We start from the raw sequence: 21,124 nt of genomic DNA, 5'->3' as shown, positions 1-21,124 counted from the left end.
AAAATCTCCCTCCACAGCCAACATCCCTTACTCAATACATACTCTGAATTCCTCTTCTTCTGCTGTCTCTAATCCTCTCAAACACCTCATGCTTTCCAAAATCAACTAAATGGAGACCTGAAATGCAGAGGAGATGAAGAATTAGATAACACAGTGTTAGTCTGATTCCCTTCCAAGCACAGAAAACAAAGCCTAAAGGTTCACTTACCCTGTGGAAATTAAAGATGTTTAAGACAAGCCTAACCTGCAGCCTGCATCAACCACAGATAAGGAAGGGCCTTCACATGTATTTATCCATATTTATTTTTCAGGTGCACAAAGTGTATGCACCACAATTCTCTGAAAACTTTGCGAAACACATCACACCATGGCAAGCAGCCATCAGAAAATGACCAGGACAGCTAAAGGAATCATTTATAAAACAACATTAAAAAAACCTCACTTAGTAGATTATTTGCTATAAAATGTAGCTAGGATGATAGCAGAGAGCTACATAAAAGCCTTGAAAATATTTGTTTGTTTTTAATGGTATGACTTTTCAAAATAATTGTTTTATTTCGAAATGTACTTTAAGGAGAATTCAAAATCCCACAAATATATGAAATAAAGTATTTTGGTGCAGAAAATGTTTAATGTAAGCATAAACAATGTTTTATTTGCATTACATTTGGATTTTTCATAACAGTGAGATAAACAAAATTTTTTCACTTTGAGTCAATCTGAAATAATTTCTTAGATTGTTTTAGTTCAGAAAGTAAAGGGGATAATTAATTATTCATTAAGACCTAATGGTGAAGTTTTCACTGAAGAGAGGCTGGAACTTTCTTCCAAGTACAAATTAAGTCTTATTTGTTTATTTAATTTCAGTTCAGTATGTGACTATGTATATATATAGAAGAAAATAATTGAGATTAACTTATCATTTTCCATGTTGTAGGAAGTGTGCTTCTCCCCAGATGTGGCATTCACATATCTAATTCTAGCTCACATGCCACACATTATATTACACATCAATATGAGGTGGTCAATGTGTCCTATAACCAATGCATCATGTCCCCTGCCTGAACCCAACCTGGTATAAGGTCACAAAGTAATTTAAAGTAATAAAGTTATGAATTTGATGCTAGGTTTTTACTGCTGAAAGACCAGCCAGAAATTATGCTGTGCATTTTACCCCATACAAATGTCTGTCAAACAGGCTGAAAGTAGCCTCTGGAACAGATACTTTAAAGTTCATCTTCAAGCACACCATGCAACCTGGCTTAGTGGAAAATGCTTATGAGCATGCAAGGGGCCTGAAATACTAAATTTATAGATCATAAAACATGAAGAAGACATTGGTTTTCTACCTCAAGATATTAAACAGCTGTGTTTATTGTGAGAATTTTTTTACAGATAGGAAATCAGACATATTGCCTTTTTTCTAATAGGAGTAAGAATTCTTTTTAATTCATTTTCTGAAGCCATTAGTTTCTGTCTCAGCCACTGTCTTAGCACTGTACATGCTTTCATCAAAATGACTCAGCTGTAACTATTTTCACTGGAGTCAAGCACAGGCTTCATAATTTCCAATTCAGTGCTATTCTTTGTCATCTTTCTTATTCCTAACTCTGAAATTAAGGCCTTATGCTTTAATAAGCTGTCTTAGAACAACTGCTGAAAGAATTTATCTGTGACAATACTTGGCAAACTCAGATTTCTGGGTTTAACCCCCTGAATCACTTCTAAGGACTTTGCCATCCAGGTACTGCAGCATTTGAAACACCACCTGCAACACAGGAGTCCAGCATGTCTGACAGATTTTTTCACAGGCCAACAATACCTTAGTGCAGATAAAGAGCTGCCCATACAACATTATGTGGTTGTCTCAGACAGCTCATGAGAGTCCAGCCAGTCGTGGATGTGTCCTAACAAATCCTCTGAGGATTTCCCATATGCAGATATTATCAGCAAATAACATAGCTCCTTTTATGACTAATGCTTCAAATGACACAATGGCTAAGGGATGGCATTCTTCATGCACTGCAAGAGCCAAGCATAAATCAAACAGTTTTCATCTTTTTTTAAAATATTATATGGCCACCCACCAACACCATTTTTAGCCTTCTTTTAGTCTTCAAGATTCTGTATTTTTTTGTTTGTTCACTGGAGCCTCATAGCAGGCAAAATTTACTAAAAAATAACAGAATAACCTCTTTCCTATCTAATGATTGGCACTGAGAGAAACTTTTAAGTTCTGGTAAGTCTGAAGGTCTTCTTCATAAAGGTGATTAGCTTCTCAGCATTCTACAGGCATTTCTGTAAAATTACCTAGACAAGAGTGATCTAAACTGAAACCAAGATTTATTAAAAACAGAGAAAAGGGAATTCAAAGAAACAGTTTCCTGAATAGCAGAGAATTTAACACTTCAGAGAAACTGGATTTCTATGATGGCACATGGTAGTGATGGGGTGAGAAACATAAGTTCAGGTAGTTTGCAGAATACGGGTAACCTGATACAAACAAAACACTGTTAATATGTTCCATCCTCACCTGAATATACATTTGAGTACACATATTCCTAGTAAAATATCACAGTTCCAAATTTTTTGATGTTCAGTCTAAATACTTTTTTATGATAGATACACAAATTAAAACAAAGTATGTTTACACAAGGGTACATTCCTCAGGATCACTTCACATTGCAACATCCACACAAAGCAGATGGTTATGTTATTTTGTCTTCTGTCTTTAAGCTTGATAAAAAACTAATGGTAACAAAAAACCAGTGATTATACCTGGCTGCAGACATCACTGGAGTAACTGATGTAAAAGTTGGGAAAAAGTGAAAAGCTTTCACCAAGTGAGAATTGCTGTTTCTTTCCAGTTCTATCATTTCACCTAGTAAAAAGGCATTACCTCTATACAAAATTTTGCCCTACCTTACTTTACCTAAATATCTCAGAAATATTGCAAGTTCAAAATATCTGCTGATCATCTGCTCATTAGCTTCTCCCACTGTGAGTCATATCTATAGCTCAAGGAGAAGGACAACAATTACACTGTCACTACCCTTGCTAACCACGCCAGAGACCGTGCACTGGGAACGCTCAGATATCCTTGCCAGCACAATAAGATTTTCAAGGCCACATTTCATAGGGTAACCGTGGTGCTAAGCCAGAGCTGTGTCACTTCTCTGATATTTCCTGAACTGAATGAAATCTTCCCACAGCACAAAAGAAAAGGTCAATGTCCACTACTGGCAGATGTGCATGAGAATGGCTGGATTTTAACGATATACTGTGTTCAGTCTTCAAGCTGTATGTCCTCAGCTTTACACAGAGTGTAGGAAAGAGAAAGGAAATCTATACAATAGTAAACATCTTCAGAGCAAATGAAAAAACTTTATACACCTTAAAATATTGTTCTCAAGTTTCCTCATGTAATCATTGTCTCCATGGGTTTACATATATCTATTCATTGAATTTATTGGCTGTACATGCTTTCATCAAAATGACTCAGCCATAACTGTTTTCACTGGAGTTAGGCACAAGCTTCATAGTTTCCAATCTAGTGCTAATCTTTGTCATCTTTCTTATTCCTAACTCTGAAATTAAGGCCTTATGTTTTAATAAGTGAAGAAGATACAAGATACACTATTCCACAATCCAATAAAATTTCTCCTTTTTTTAGGCATATTCACATTGGGCTGAGTCTTTGTTTAGAAAATGGTTAAGGTTTCTAGTTATTGAAAGAGATCAAATATATACTGAACTCTACTTTATTCATTACAGAAATCAGCTTCAGTGTTTTGTTATGAAACTGTAAAACACAGCACCAAGGAGAAACACAGATTCCAAAACTCTGTCAGAGAACCCCTTGGGCACTTCAAGAGAGATTAAATCTACAGATTGTTCAGGACAAAATAACTTGGCTTGCTTTTTGGCACCAGAAAAAAAAATACCACCATTTCTAAGACCTCAGTTTCAGTTTGCTCCTGATTTCCCAAACGTCTCAAATTCTCACTGCTGGAATTCCTCATGGCCGAATTCCTTCCAGTTTTTGTTGAAGAGCCTTCTTTACAGAAATATCACAAAATTATCTTGTGGCAAAAATGGGTATTTTCTAAACCCTCATCTTAACTATCTAATCCCTACACTTAAGCCTTCATCTTCATTTCAATCATAACTGAAGGCTCCAAGCCTGATTTAGGGAAGTCAGGAGGTACAATCCCTTGGTTTAAAATAAGAAATACACAGAAAAGCAACAATACTGTACTCCCACATTCTCAAAAGCAGTTTCAGACTCTGTAAGTGTATCCTCATAGTCTGCAGAGGCAAGGATAGGAAAAAACCCACCCCTGAGAACCCCTTCCATGTGTCTAGGAAGGGCAACACAGACCAGCACAGACTCTCACTCACAAGGGAGAAAGATTCATCACCAGGGTTATCCCTTCATGCTGACCTGCTCAAACAGCCCATAAAGCACACCACCCAGAAGGTATATCATCCAAGCCTGGTTTTAAACACAACTGCCCCATCAAAATGAACACCTGTCATTCCCTGTGGCACCAACACTGCCTAATCTCAAGCCTGTAACATGACTGTACTGCAATTTCAAAGCAATATCCATTCAGACATCAGCAATATCTCAGTTCACAACATGCCCTCCTGTCCACATTAACTTTCCTTTTTTATATATTATTAGCTTTCAGTTGGCAAGGTTTCCTTATCTGACACCCTTTGCACTAACACAAACACTCCAGCAATCACAGCAGAGGGGTATGAAAAGGGCAGCTGATCCCTTTAAGTGATAGTACGGATTGTTTAGGCAACTCCAGTCTATTCCTCACTGACTGGTGTCAATGGCAATTAGCCATAATGGTATTTGCAATGCTGCAGTGGAAGAAACACTAATCTGTGTTTGTATTTATGTCAAATTGTGAGCCTGATGTATTAGCACTGACTGGTGCTGCAGCAGGCAAAAACTCAGAAACTGTAAATCTTATTTTCCCTTTGAAATTTCATGACATAAGAACTGTACTTCCAGGCACTTTTGTGCTCTTTTGCTTGTCAGAAATGTGGAAAGGGGAAAAAAAAAAAAAAAAAGCAATGCTAAAAAAAAAACAGGGACTTTTCTATATGGAAAGTATTGCCTTTCCTTCAGAAAAGCCAACTATTCAACCTTTTTGAAATTTGGTAAGAGAAAACCAAATAATTTTGGCCAAAGCCACATAGAAATAGTTTGGGGGTTTCCCACAAAAAGCCCTGCAAGTTTCTAAGAAATTCTAAGATACTATCTGGAAGTACATTCAAAAAAGTCTTTTTTCCTTTCAAATAAAGATTCAGACACAAAGGTCATTTGGGGTAATCTTCTCCTCCTTATTTCATCAATTATGATACTGAATTTAATTCCATCAGAAGGAAGCCTCTCATCAAGTACTATATTTTTTTTTTTTTTTAATTAAGAACTTTCACGGCTTGCATGGGAAAACAACACAAGCCATTTTTATCTGTATCTGTTGTTGTCTGCTGTAGTGGGAATCTCTAAAAAATAAAACCCAGCATCACTGGCAAGTATTGTGACACATAAATCCAACTGTCAATTATAAATTCTGACAATGCTTAACTGTTCAATTCAATCTCAGATGAAGCTAAAACCAGGCAGTGCTACTGAAAAGAAAGATGGTGACAAATTGCAAGTATCAAAATATCTTATGCTGACCTGTAGGATTTATGAGCCTGAAAGCATCTGACTTCAAATTTGAAGAACTTTGGAAAATTTTACTGTTGATTTGTTCAGCAGTATTTGAGGAAACAAGAATAAAACATATAATAAACCACAGTCTATGCATGATAACATAGCTAAACAGCTAAATATATAAAGAAGAGTTTTTCTATAATCCAAAAAAAAAAACAGCAGCAAAAGAAAAAACAAATATTTTTTTAAAAAAATACAATTTAAAAAAAAACAGACCAAGAAAAGAGAAAGGTCTTCACTTAGTTTTTCTCTATATCCTTAACAGTTTTAAAAGTCACATAAAGATATAAAACTTATATTAAGAGAAATATGGAGAAGAATAAAGAGAAATATGGAAGAAAAAAAAATAAAACCAGAGAGAAAAAAACCCAGACTTCACGAACACTCCTAAAAAATTTCCATACAGGGAAAAAAAAAAAAGTGAACTAAAATTTCAGGAACAGAGCACTTAGAATTTATTACTGCTTTCCCAATACCACAGATATAGGCAAAATCAGAGCATGTAAATGAGTTCATTTAAGTCTCATATTCCTGACAGTTTTCCAATGAACATTTCAGACTCATTTTGAAAAACACACCCAAGACAGATTTTCTTCTGGTGTTTGCCTGAATGGCAGTCTTGCCTCTGCATAAGAATGCTGCACTGTTTTCAGATCCATTCCAACACTTTTCCTAGTGTTTCACTTTGAACTGAACAAAATGAGAATTCTCAAGATGCACCCTTTTAGAAAACTGAGTCACATCAGGTCACAGTGATTTGGCTTCAATGACTACATAAAACACTGCAGTTGGCACAGATGTATCATAAACAGCTTGGTAGTGATTTTGAACGAAATGTGCATGCTTGGAAGCCTGCTGAAAGATGGAGACGTAGATTTTCACTTCTCAATTCTGTTCTTCATGCTGGCAAAGCACCTACATGTTACAGGCAAATGCCAAACTGTTTGGATGCAAGAGTTTACTCCCTCCCTCATTTATATCCACTTTCATAGCATTCTCATGTAGGCTTTCTTCTCTGTTTACTCTCAGCTTAGTGGTGTGACAGCCTCTGGTGTTCCACCTCAACAGTAAATCCCATTTCCAAAGTGCCTTCTCAAGAACCACACTGTAAGATTCATGCGTCTGTCTTCACCAGAAAGCATTTTTAAGGATTAGTTGGCAAATCTGGGGTTCAGAAATTTCTGCCAGGACCAGAAATATATCCCAGCTCTTCTATGCAATAATAAGTTTCCAGCTCCCACCTTGTCACAGCTGGGCATGAAGAGGACAGAACTGAAAGTATCGATGTGGCTTTGGAAGAAATTCATGCAAAAAGTAAGAGGAACGAAGCACTATTTTTCCCCAGCTTTTCCCTATGATAAATTCACTGACTTGAATGGAGTCACCCTGGAGTAGAATTAATATAATACAGTGATAAATCAGGCCTATTGATGCACTGACAGTGCCCCTGTAGGACCTTCTCCAGCCGCCAGCCTACTGAACATTGCTCACAGCATTGTCTTCCCAAGCACTGTGCCATGCCATTTCCACAGACAAATTGTTTCCTGACACAGCAGAGATAGATCTCCATGCTTCCTGCTTAGCTAATGCATTATAACCACATTGTTTTGCACTGGTTGCCCTCTAATTTGTGTGCAAAAGGATTTCTGAGTCAAACACACAGCCCTCAGCTGTGGCAAATCCATGTGGAGTTTTGACTCCTAAAGGATCCAAAGATCACAGAAGTTACAGATGCCAAATGTACTTCCCTAACTACTTTTATGATTTGATTATTTGGAAAGCCAAGAGAGAAAAGATGGATCAGGATACTGGAGCCAAGAATGCTTTCTAAGGAGGGAGTGATAGCCTAACTCCTGGCCTTGAAATCCAAGGTAGCAAAGGATGCCCTGAGGAAATATTTATACATCTCTTGGCCCTTTATGGACTCCTCAAAAATGTTCTGCATTTTGTTTTCTGACAGATATTAAACTCAAGAGGCAGTTTCAGGCAGTGAATAATTATGTCTGTGTCATAATTGTTTGGTAATTAGCAGCTCTCAGCAGCAGCAAGCCAAATAATAAACGTTTCTTCCAAGTATATCTAATCATTGTTTTGATGACACCTTTCCAACTCAAGGTTTCTCATTTCTGGCCAATGTCAAAAACGCCACAGGGGTGGGGCAACGTAAAATGAAAATCGGACTCCTCTTTGGAAATCAGATAGGAGTAAAAATACCTTAAGAAAAGAAAGTCCAAAAACCAGGACTGTTCCAGCCTTCTTTCAACAACTCCAAGAGACCTTTGATGGTAGAAACATTCTGGTTTTCTCCTGCAGATCCAAAATGCCAGTAGATTATGTGCTGTTCCAGGCAAAGCTACAATGACAAAAATCAAAATTTATGTTCAACATACTTACTTCATGCCTACCCTGAAAAGTTATGTCAGTGTTTAGAGGTGAGAAGGAAGGCAACATCAGAAGGAAGATAAAATACAGATCACCATCTCTACAAACTGTTCCATCAGTTTGTAGAAATACTACAGAATACAGAAGCAGAATACAAAAACTCTGGGGCTGTTCTTCTTGCCTCAATCCCCCTGTAATTAATAGATAGAGACATTGCTATGGACAGAGTCCATTTGCCATTTTACAGATCTGCTCTAGGGTAAGTAGAGCCAGCACCAACAGTCCCTTGACTACACTGACTTCATATCTACATATCATAACAGAATGCTCAAGGACTCCTATGATAGCATATGTTTGCATTTCAGATGTCTTTACATTTAATTAAAGTCCACCCTCTTTCACTAATTACAGAGGGCAACTGCCCTTGTAGGCCTATATGAAGAAGTCTCCTTCAGAAAATAATGACTGCCATCAAGGAAAAATACAGTTGTTTGTCCACAATCTTCAGGAAACACTTAGGGATGCTGGAGACAGAGAACAATTTGTCAAAAACTTCCAAGTTCCTCTGTCCCAAAAGGCAGAAAAATAGATGCAAGTCTAATACTAATGGGGTAGTTCCAACACATTTATAGCTGCTTTCTTCCAGACATCTGTCCCACCTTTTCTACCAGGAGTATATCTTGGATACGCCTGCAGTCCAGAAAGCCAAATGTATCCTGAGCTGCACCCAAAGCAGAGTGGCCAGCAGGCCAAGAGAGGTGTCCTCTGCTCCCACCTGGAATTCTGCATCCAGCTCTGGGATCTCCAGCATAAGACAATGACCTGCTGAAGTGAGTCCAGGGGAGGGTCATGAAAATTATCAGGTTATAGTGTTGGATCACCTCTCCTGCAAATAAACACTGAGAAAGTTGAGTTGTTCAACCTGGAGAAGGGAAGGCTCTGGAAAGACCTCATTGCTGTCTTCCAGTACTTAAAGGGGTCTTATTAAAAAAAAAAAAAAAAAAAGAGGGAGAGTGACATGTTCAATGGCTATATAGTGACAAGAGAGAACAAGGGGTTTTGATGAAAAGAGGAGAGACTTAGATTAGATGTTAGAAAAAAAGATCTTTACCCTGAGAGTGATGAGATACAGAACAGGTTTCCCACAGAAGTTTTGGATGTCCTATAAGTGTTCAATCCCATGTTGGTTGGGGCCCTGAGCCTTTCTATGATCTTCCTACCCTCTCTACTCTTTCTGTGGAAAGACATTTTGTCTAATTGTAAATTGGCTGACAAATAACCAGGCCTCAGTCCTTCACTCCTCAGGGCTAGGAAACTCCATCAAGAGAATGGGGAATATACTTCAGAAATGGGGGGAGGTACCTATTGTGTGACATTTTCAGACTCCAGAGCCACTCTCCTAGAGCCCTCACACACTGAACAGGCTGCTTCGAAGGTTATATCCATCTTATATACACTTCCATTTGTTTGTAAAGCAAAACAACCCCCACAAACCAATAAAGACACAACGCCTGCAGAAAAAAAAAACTCCACAGATTAACTAGATATCCCATGTATTTACTTTAGACTTCAGTGCTAGTGACGGTCTCTATGTGAATAAAATAAACTAGCACATTGACAAATTACCCAAGTTTGAAGGAATAACAAGAGTTGAAATTATTGCAATTACACAATGTTCACAGGAATGCCAAACTGAAATTCTCTGAACTGTAAATGAGACCTGAGGGTCAGGTTCTGGCCCAGGAAACACATGAAAAATCTCAACCAAATAAGTGAAGTAGCACTAACAGTAATCCAGTGCAGGACTGTGTGGGCTGCCTCTTCCCTGGGGAAATTTTCCCACCATCTAGGCTCTGAGTCTTTGACTTCAGCATTAAAAGTACTGTCTTTTTCTAAGTTCAGTCATTAAGCCTTTCTTGCTCCTCTACTATTTATTTTCTTGAAGGAGAAGCTGAGCCTCAGCTGTGAGAACACAGCAACCTGGGCAGCCTGACCTGTACCTATTGAACTCCATGACTTCTCCACAGAGACAGATGCCTGAAACACAAAGGGATGCTCTGCTTTAAATAACCACAGTCCTTCTGAGATCACTTCAAAGGGATATCCCTCACACATGATTCTGGAGCCTTAGGTCCACAGTTTAAACTCAGTTCTACTTTACCAGCAGACAGAGTGAGGAGGAGGAGAAGTAAACTAAGATCTCCCTAAATCTAAGTAGCACAACATTTGCCCAGCCTAAGTGAACAACAGATCCCTTTAGACATAATTGCCTATGGTTACCACAACTCTCAATGCCATAGGGAGGCTTTCTTGGATAACCTTCAGTCCAGGATAATCAACAGACGCTTCATATATTCTCCTGCCTGCCCAGCCTGCTTGCTTCACTGTGACCACTGGACTGTTTTGACTTACACACCTTCTGCACATCACCAGCATGACGGAGACAGAGTTGTTTCATCTACTTCCCATTCCCATCTGATACAAACCTGGTGCAAATTAGAACTACTTTCATGTGTTATAAGTTGGCAGAAAACTTAACTTGTGATCTTCCAAAAAGGCTTTTATTACTGAGCTTCATATTAGGTGCTAAATTCTTATTCTTTAACACTTTTCCTATAACTTGCCTTCATTAGTTAAATCGATGCAGCTGATATCCCATAGATTTGCAGGGGTTTGCACCCCCCTATGCATGACCCTGGAAGCCTTTTTAATGGGATGTTGTGGAGTATATTTTGGCAGGACACTGAAAACAAGTTTATTTTACTTGCAAGATCACATAATCAGCTCAGCAGTGCTGAAATGTGGCAATGAAATCCTCTCATCGCGTAGAGATGATGATCAGCAATACTACCAATAGATAGGAAAAACTAACCGAGTCGTCCTAGTCAGTGGATCTTACTTGCATTTAAGGCTGACACATACATAGCAATTTGCCTCTGTTCTACAGCAGCTGCAAACTATTAACTATGACAATGAAGTTGATTTTTAAACCAACAAATATGATGGCTATTATGAAAGTTTTACCACTGTCACATGGTGTGCAGTCTTTAAATTCATCCCTTGCTGTGTGGCTGAACTTTTATTGAATTTTTTTTTAAATTAAAAGAAGGTCATTTGAGGACAGAAAACCTCTTTGTCAATCAGACTGTGCAGTGCACAAAACTCTTCCAGAACTCTCATAAAAGCCAAGACCAGCACACTGCACTTAAAGCTCAGTGTTGCAGAGATACCACAACTGCATTTGACAGATAAAAAGATACTCCCCCTCATTCCCTATTGCTTCTTTCCGCCTCCAAAATGCCATCATCTTTGCTGGGTTCCCAGAAAACATAGCTCTGAATGATCTATTTGCCAACTTTTCACCATAAGAAGCCTTCAAAATTATATCCATGGTCCAAAGCACACACCTTTGCTCTAATGCACTGATAGAAACAAATCAAATGACAACAGCTTCCAATCCAAGACTTACAGAGAAGAAAAAGAAGGATTTTAGCTTCTTTTGACAGCATGTGATGCACTGGGGGTATGTTTACAGTCAGATATCATACAAAATGTCTCTCATCACGTACAAACAAATTGTGGCCAAATAAATTTGTAAAAATCGAGATGTAATCTTTAGATCATTTTTTATTTTCCCCCTACATGCCCAGTGAAACAGGACAAAATTTTTTGATTTCTAGAAGCACTTATAACTATTCAGCTGAAGAAGTGATTCCTCCTGGTTTCTATTTCCATTCATCTTCTTTCTCACCTCATCATATGAGCTACCCTTCTCCTTCAAAAGAACTGTGCAGAAACCCACAGGCAGAGCAGGGGGTGAGCCTCACTATTTTACATAACAAAATCATATGCATCAAAACACACACACACACACACACACACACACACACACACACACACACACACACACACACAACTTCCCAAATGTCTGAGGTTAGTTATCCTTCATGTCCTGACAAGTTACACCCACCTTTCCCAGAGGAACTAACTCACTCCATAACAAATCCCAGATTTTTGTTAAAACAGCAAATAAATTAGGACCACCTACCACCCAATCCTGCAAGCACTTACTGGTAGACATCCCAGCCTGCCTACTGCCATGCACAACCTCAGAGTTTCAGTTGGCCTTTCAGTTGTCCGTGACACAAAGTGCCGTATCTCCGGCAAATGTTTCCAGAGTTATGCTCCATTGCTAGGTCAAAATCAGCTCAATTCTCTAACCCCTGTTTACAGTCAGCCTCCAGCACTGGCTTATGTTGGAATAATTCATAAGAATGAAACACAAGGATGGATTTCAGGATAAGGCCCCCAGTCAACATGTGAGAGCATTTATGACTCTGTGAGACCTACACTAAAAAATAACTTAAAAACAAACAGCATTTTCCTATGAGTGTCCAGTTTTCCCATGTTCCAGTTTGCTTTTTCAAGAAGGCTGGTAGGCTGAGATATTGGTCACTATGCGAAAACGACAACATTCAATTAAAACAATGGCAATTTTCAAGAGACACTTTTTTTGAATAGATGTATGACATTCCTAGACATTCTATTAATTAGCAGGCCCCAGGCAACACATTTGGAAAAACAGAACAATCCGGCCTTTGATTTTTATCCAGGCCTTACCCAAGATCACACAGAGGTAGCCAAACTGCTGATAGATCCCCCACACAGAGCATACACCCCCAGCAAACAGCTGTGCTAAGAACTGCGTGTAAATCACTTTGAAGAATTCTCAATCTGCAGAGAAAGAATGATTTATTCATTAATGAAAAACTGCTGGTGTTGGACTAGGCAATCAGAATTTGCTAAGTGGACTCTACTAACAAGTCCCAAATTTGTTCCTGTGTCCTTTTTTCCAGTTACCTGTTTTAACTTCACTTTAAAAGTCATTCTGAATGAAAAATATATCCTGGATGTCTTCTGTATTTCAGGACCAGGAATTCAAACAAGCCCATTACTTTCAAAGTATGGAGGTTATTAATATCCTGATGAGCATCTGAAATTAGCAGCATCTCATGTTCTACACCTACATGATGGTTATCTAGGAAACTGGCATCCTTGTTACACCTTTTATGGGCAGCTATAGCTATTATCCATCGGTAAACTGGATGAAAAACACCATCTCAACAGATGTTGTAAGATGCCGGCTGAAACACTCCAGCTTTTGATACTCCCACCTGCATTAATAATTTGTGGTTGCATTGGATAAAGATCTGTGAGTTCCTTCACTTTTAGGAATTTATTAAGGTAATCAAAACTTTAGAATCGTTCTTACTGGTTGTATTATTCATTTCATCTGTAGACAATAATGCCCCTCTTACATTAAGGATAATTAGGGCCTTAGATGGGTTTTCCACATTTTCAGTAATGCAGCTGTAATTAAAACAAAATCCAAAGGGAAAAGGGGAGGAGTATTTGATCTTGAAAGAAGTCAGACTGTCTGGAGGATATGTATTTTGAAGGTTTTATTGGTAGCCCTCAGAGAAAGGCAGCTATAACCTAAGCTTGAAGGCTAGCAAGGGCTATGTGGGTTTGTGTGGGAGGGGGTTAAGTCTAATTTGTAAATGGTGAGTTATTAGCCCTGACATTTGAGAATAGACACTGCATTGTGTTGATGATGAGAGCAACCCTAGTCTTCTTGTTAATGGCAGTGATTCATTCTTTCCCACTCAACTATTGTTCCCATTTACCTGGCAAAGAGAATTACTTATGTGTTTCCAGTTGCTGATTTCTGGAGAGACTGCTCAGATGAGGAAAAGCAAAGGAGAAGACATCCACAAAACAGGCAGAGTTCTGGGAACAGCACTAGTGGATCTCCGAAAGGCTCTGTGGCCTTTCCCCCTCCTCTACTCCCCTTTGCACCTGAGAAAACCCTAGCTCTTTTCTGCCTTACTCAGAGTTTTCAGACTCCCTTCCTTTCAACTCAGCATTCCCTTAAATCCATGCTTTCAAAATTATTTAAACTATGTGAAGATTTGTAAAATATTTGGAAGCTTTAAATTACTTTAAACCTATGTGTAGTCATACATTTGGTAACACAGAGCAACCAGCTTTGGATTTTCCACTACAGCCTTACCCAGCTGCACAAAAGCAGCTATGCCAACAACTGGCCTGCTACACCACATGAAACCACCCAGAAATCCCACAAGGGGTCTCAGCTAATTATCCTCACAGAAGGCCATATATTGAGTTTTTTTTAAATTGTCTGAAAGCCATGGAATATCAGGACAACAACCAGGAGTAAGTAAATCAAGACTGAAGCCTCCAGAGAGAGCTGTCTCTCCAACAGTGTTTTGTAACATGCCTGGCTACCGCACTCAGATTCTCTGTTTGTCACTTGGCGAGCTGCAAACCCAACACTTCTGAGGCTGCCTCCCCTCCTCCCCAGCAGACCGTGACACTGGTAGATGGGCCTGATCCCTTGCTAAAGTGGAAGAGCTGCATTGACGTCAGTGATGAGACTTCTCTTTCTTGCAACTACCAATCTGGCCCTCCCACTTTTACAAATGACCCCAAGGGGACGATATGAAACACAAAGCTTGGAAAAGTACAGAACTATGACTTGGGAACAGCCCATGGCACAGATTAGGGAACAGTAGCCATAAAGAGTTTGAATCCAGATGTGAAATTCCCCAAAGCCAGGACTATTCAATCCCTGTCTCATATGTGAGGCAAACAAGCAAAATTAACTATTGGGTCAACCTTGCCCATAAGACACAGCTTACTGTGAGTAACTCCACAAGAAAATCTTTGGGAGCTCTTTACTTTCAGGACATGCAAACAGCTCCATGTTTGTGAAAATGCTGCACCCTTGGTGCAGCCAGCCAGGACCACTGCAGCAGGCAGGGCAGGGCAGCTGACACTCTGGGGTTTGCTCTATGCAAATACTTCTTGTGCCCAGGGAGCACAGAAACCACAGCTGCAGCTCTGCCAGTGGGGTGGAAGGTGTCACATCCAGAGGCAGCAGTGGGCACTCAGCTGACCTCAAGCAAACAAAGCCTAAGTGGAATGTGGTATCCTCAATTCCATCTTGGGTTTCAAGTGACTAAGTGAAGAGATGCATGAAATTCATATTGAGTCCCCAGATTACTACATGCATAGAGCTACAGCTCTCTCTGAGCTGCCTCAGCCAGCCATAAAGGTAGCTGGGCCTTGGCCATGCAGAATTCCCACAGATTTCAATGGGAATTTCAGTGTTCCAGTCTGGACTCCAAGAATGCGGTGCTGGACCCAGAGCTCTGATGGCTGGAGCCGTATTCAATATCAGCGTCTGGCAACACCCATTTGTAAAACAGTGACTCATTCACAGGCAGAACTTTAGAGGGACAGACAGGATGACTTTAATCATTTCCATTTCGTTAACAAAGCTCAGTAAAACCAGATGAGCATCCTGGATGATAATACTTGGTATTAACCTAACAATTGCACTGATCCACTGCCACAGTTAGGAATAGTTTTATATCCTACAGAATGCATGGTTTTCATTTGCTTCCAGAACATAGCAACTAATGGACTTCTGAGGCTAAGGAAAAAATAATTTTTAAACACTCATGAACTTATTTAGGAACAGGGCTTTTTTCTGAAAATCAGAAGCATGGAAATAAATTATAGAAATTAATTTGCCAGAGAACATCTTCAAAAGTACCTAAGTGACTCAGGAGCCTGAGACATCAGATAAATCAGCTGCCATTAACACTTTCCATTCGTTGTTAACAAGAGAACAAGTGTTTTGTGAAATGGACTGTATAGGGAGGGACACTTAAATCAGGCAGCTATTACTGCAAGGTGCTTATTTGTGCACAGTCCTTTCCTTGGACCTGTTTGGTTTAGATTTAAATATACAGTTTTAAGTCTTTTCTCCTAATACAAGCATAAAACCTCAGACCTGAGAGAAAGCATCTGAAAGCAAATTGCTAAAGCTGGAATTTGGCACTGGATTTTTACTCAAGATTTTTTTTAAAAGAATGGGCTGTCTTCAGGGCACCATTTTTTTCAGATCACATCTGGCTAACCCTTTTAACATATTAAGGATGCAATTCCCTGGCAGATTTGCAAAAGGATGCAATTCCAACTGCAAATGCTCCAAGATGCCCTGGTAGAAGCTACCTCTGATCCTAAAGTCTAGTAACTGCAACCCTCTGATTCTGATCCAAAATTAATATGCTCTGCTTCCCAGCAGAACTTATCAGTTCAGGCTCAGCCACATACTAATGATGGCTACACAGAATCCCATTCCCAGGCAGCTTTCATCCAGCCAGCTTGGAGCATGGACAGAGTGAGTTCATATCTGCCTGCAAAATTCTGAGTAGATGTACCTTCAGTAACTCAAGCAGTTAGGAGTAGAAATGCAGGATGATCTTGAGCAATATTCTCACAGTTCAGTAAAGGCTGGCTTTGCTCACTAATTTGAAAAGCCTGCCAGAGTGTGGTAGTTCCCTTTGCTTTCTGGATTGATATGATTATTCCTTACTTTGAGTATCAAAACTTTTCCTGGCTGACACTTTTCCAACTTCACAGTAACTCTTGCTCCACTAAGAAGACAGAGTGATCTCCTGTTCAAGAGCATGTGTTCCTTCAGGAGTTGCCTCCTTGAGAGAATATAAAATCAACAAGTGCACTACCTTTCATTAACTTAATTTCCCATATTCAATAGGGTAACAGGTCCCTAGCACGTCACAAAGTATTACTGAATGGATGAGATAAACACATTTAAATTCAGCACTGATGTCTGAAAACCCTCTGGTTAAGATCATAGCAATTAGGCAATACATGAGATTTGCTACAACAGCATCCATCTTAGAAATGAGATAAACATCAGAATCTTCAGTAGAATTAAACTTTCTACAATGCACACAAATCCTATTGCTTTATCTTCCTATAGTAAAATGTATAACTGGATTGCTTCTGAATGTTGTCCACTTTCAGCTACAGTCCCAGCTTACTGTGCAGTTCTATCATGTCTCTTCCAGCCCTTTCAAGATCTCAGGCCATTGGTGTGAAAATGGTGGTTTTCACTCACCATTTTTATAGCAAAATACATAACAGTAAGTTTGTCCACCCCCTCTACCCATTGCATATTTAGGTTAATGCAATAAATCAAGTGGAAACTACCTGCTTGGAGATCTGCAGTACTTCTAATCTCAGATAGTATCAGGAGTTAAATGTAAGACAGAGAATTCATACAAGCTATTTCTCCCTATCCTTCCAAATATTCTCTGCTTTCTTCTCAGTTTTCTCCTCCACCATCATAACAGAACTTCATCACAGTTACATTCTATGTAAAACCAAAAAACCTATTTAATCTTTCAGCAACAGTTCATCTAATTTTGGTTTTTGATGACCCCAGAATCATTTATTTTCCATGTTATCTTAGTAATCATTGTTTTTTTAGTAGTATATTTGTCCAGACTCATTCTAGTCCATACCATATCTGTAGTTCATTTATTATTTATTTTTAAATCATAGGGATAATTTCTCCAGGCTTATACAACACTTCTAGTTGGGCAACACCAGCCTGTCAACACCTTCTTTTCCTTTTTGCAGAAATTCTTCCATCATGACTGCAGCATCCATACGTATTCCAACTTTTGCATAACCTTGTCCACTGTCTCTAGTATTCACTTAAATTTGAATTTGTCCTTTTCAATTTGCTTTAAACAGAGTCTGTAAAAGTCCATCTAATTCAGCAAAATCCTTCTTTAGGACTAGTAATGGTGTTAAGACATTGGGATTTTCATGCTTTGCTTAATGCATTTTCTCCTGCACCTCTTGATTTCAGTTACTTTCTGCTAATACTTTCCATCCAGCCTGGGTAGCAAGGCAGTGGCAGGTGTTATTGCAGCAGTATAAATATATATTTAGTCAGTCTTGTGTTGTGACAATAAACTAACAGGTTTGAAAATTAAGGTGTGTGAATTCTTTGAACACATTTGATACCTACAAATTCTTCATATGCTCTGACAAAACTGTCTAGGAATGCTAATCTGAAAATGTGCAAGAACTATAATGACAAAACCCCCCAAATGTTTAATATCCTACAAATATGTGTTTACAGGTTGAAAAAAGTAAATACTGCCTTTTTCTTTTACTGTCCTATTTAGCTCTTTCCTTTCTCTTGCCTCAGTTAATACTAAAAGACCTGTGGAGATGAAAGCATGATGTCTGTGACACTCTGATGCATGGTCCAGGTGCAATACACACTGATGTCCTGCATGTGAGCATGTCTTGCTCTACTGCACTGGCTGAGAAACCAGCTAGATTATGTTCAACAACAAAGCAGTTTTCTTTTTACTCTGCCCCTGGCTTAATGACAATGTCACTTAGCATTTGTGATCACAGTTTGTTGTTTGCAGTGCTTATTTATGTGCAGCGCTATAAGGTGGGTAGCACACACTGCCTCTCACTTATTTTCATAAGCTGAAACTAATTAATGTTTTGCATGCCATGGATAAGAGGACAGCTGGAAATCATCAAGGGGAAATGCAAGCAGTACATGAACTGTTCTTCAGTCAGCTGTTTCACTGCCCAAGGCACACACAGGCAATTCACAGCTTTGTCTCTCAGGTCCAGTCTTGCTTTGCTCTGTCACTCAGAAGTCAATACAAGTATCCCAACTTTGCAGTGGTATAACAGAGAACATACTTGGGCCCAAATATCCTCTTGGTACTTCAAACATTCTGGTTCTATCAGAACTTGAGACTTAAAGCCTTCTGGTGACATGGACAATCAGGATAAATTAGCAATTAATACTACATAATTGCTCAGAAATCTCTTCCAACTCACAAATAAAAGTTCCCATACTCAAGCCACAAGTCTCGGACTACATACTCCATCAATAGACATATCTTGTCACATCTCCCAGAGGCCAAACACAGGGTTTGTCTTAACCATGAGGAATAGAAGCAGAGAGCTGAGGTTCACTGCAAATGCCATCTTACTGGTCTTCATTACCCAGGCCTGGGAACAGTTATCCAGAATGCTTCTGCTAATCTCAGTTTCTGGTTAGCTCTCCCTCACTTAACCCTGAACCTTTCACATACACATGAAGACAAACACCCAAAGTTCTACATGCTAAGACTTAAGCAAACACATTTTGTGCCAGGTGGCATAGGCCAATAACCTGCAAAGGTCCACACCCACACAGAATTACACAATGGACCACACGTAGTTTGGAGTATGCCATTTGCCTATCACTAAGAATTATCAAGCACCAGTCATTTCCAGAAACTGTTTGCTGGTCTCAACAGATCAGTTAAACTGCATTTATTTTTGCTCTAAGCAATACCTTCTATGCCTGTCATTCATACCAATTTGTGAGTTCACCCAGATACCCTTTTCCAGGTCTTCAAACTCAGTAACATTTAATTCACCAAGTGGAATTTCTCTGGCTCTTCTCTGCAATCCTAATTTCAACTTTTATCCTGATGAGCTGCCAGAGACAGAGTCTACTCCACAGGGATCCCAAATGCTACAGCCCACTGCAGCCCAACACTACATGACAGCAAATATTTTGAAAGAAAGAAAAGACTCCAAAAAAACATCACTGGAGCCCTAACATTCCAAAATGTGAATTCATACGTCAGTTGTGACATGTTCAAGCCTCGACACTCGGCCAATGCACAGACCTCCCCAAAGGCTGAGCGTGAGGTACCTGCCTGGTGTCTTGGGTCTCAACTTTAATCCACTGGATGGCAAGGGGCTTGAGTCCAGCAAGGCCAGCACTCCAGGCAAGACCAACACAAGAATTTTTCTCCCTGCACAGTAAACAATACACTATTTAGCTGATAGCCTCAGTGATTCTTTCTGAACAAATACAAAGAATAGACGTGGATTTCCAGGAAGTAGCTCCTGATCTCATCCAGAATAATAAATTGCAAGATATTTTGTAGATTTTCAGCTGACATCGGAAAGGCCGAGCTAACAATCCAATTAATCTCAAAACAAAAACAGCCCTTAATCTAACATATATCAGCAAATTCCAGTTTCTCTCTTTTCTAACAAAAATAACAACACTGTAGTTGCCAGTGCATTAATAAGATCCTATTTCTGCTCCAGAGACTGAATCGAACCTTTGTTCTTCACAGCAAAGGATTAAGAAGGTTGCTATTTTGGTAATGAGATGTGGAGAGGTACTTACTTTGCAGCTGAGATCCAGGCTGCATGCCTGAGAAAGGAATAAACTGTGTTACCTCAGATGAACTTTATTTGTATAACCAGTATATCAAACTCTGTTAGTTTGATGCATATCATTAGCAATAAAGAGAGACTATTAATGAATAATTACAATTTGATTAGAGTTTAAGCTCATTTACAAAATATGCCTTATGTTGTAGATAAAGTGATGAATGTAGATTTTAAGAAAACAACACATAAGAAATTAGAAAAAGTAAAACTACTTACTTTCTAGGTTGCTATTGGCCAGTTGCTTTTTTTTTTTTTTTTCTTCACAAAAAAGTCCATTTTTTTTCCATATATCTCACTTCTTTTATCAAGCACATCATGGAGAAACACTGTCATAAAATGACACATGAAGGAAAAAAAAGTGTCAGAAAAAAAAGCACATGGACAGGGACAAATAGGAGAACACTGAAAAGAAGATCAAATCATATGACACAGATCCAAGTGCTGAGGTACCAACTTAGTGCCCAAAATGATTGAGAAAACTGTTTGTGAGGCTGTAAAAGGAAGCAGTGACCTGTGAAAATGAAACCAACTTCATGAAAACATTAGTCATATAAAAAAATATGTTGTTTATAGTTATCATAACAACATTTTCATTAAACAAACATGTTTGGTATATAAAGTTGCTGCAAGTAAAACATTTCCAAAGGACTAGGGTAGGTAAGGTAGTGTGGTTAGAACCTGGCACCATTTCATAATTACACAGGGATCAACTTCTTGCACTTAGAAATGGAAATGTTTGGGGCTTACATCAGAGGAGGTCTGAATTTCTAAATGAAAAGTATTTTTGTAACAAGATCTAGGAGCATCTTCAGATATAGCAAA

General features: G+C 39.0%; 2 long non-coding RNA genes across 4 annotated transcripts in view; both read right to left on the bottom strand.

Moving 5' to 3' along the window:
* Positions 1 to 48: 48 nt before the first annotated feature.
* Positions 49 to 20,563, bottom strand: LOC144246470 (uncharacterized). 2 transcript variants are annotated; one of them, XR_013340141.1, is made up of 5 exons: positions 20,519 to 20,563; positions 20,256 to 20,282; positions 19,770 to 19,872; positions 7,955 to 8,093; positions 49 to 117 (listed from the first exon to the last, which is right to left on the bottom strand). It is a non-coding gene; the product is annotated as an uncharacterized LOC144246470 (long non-coding RNA). The 2 variants fall into 2 exon arrangements; XR_013340142.1 differs by lacking the exon at positions 20,256 to 20,282.
* Positions 20,564 to 21,124, bottom strand: part of LOC116183704 (uncharacterized) — a 94,408-nt gene continuing 93,847 nt past the window's right edge. Inside the window, exon 3 of one of the 2 annotated variants that reach the window (XR_004148374.2) lies at positions 20,564 to 20,628. This is a non-coding gene — a long non-coding RNA (uncharacterized LOC116183704). The remainder of the gene's footprint in view (positions 20,629 to 21,124) is intronic. The other variant, XR_013340140.1, reaches the window with a different exon arrangement.

The sequence above is a fragment of the Lonchura striata genome, chromosome 6 (assembly GCF_046129695.1).
Source record: "Lonchura striata isolate bLonStr1 chromosome 6, bLonStr1.mat, whole genome shotgun sequence".
Lineage (NCBI taxonomy): Eukaryota > Metazoa > Chordata > Aves > Passeriformes > Estrildidae > Lonchura > Lonchura striata.
The sequence above is the reverse complement of the archived record's forward strand: the minus strand, read 5'-3'. Positions and strand labels throughout refer to the sequence as shown.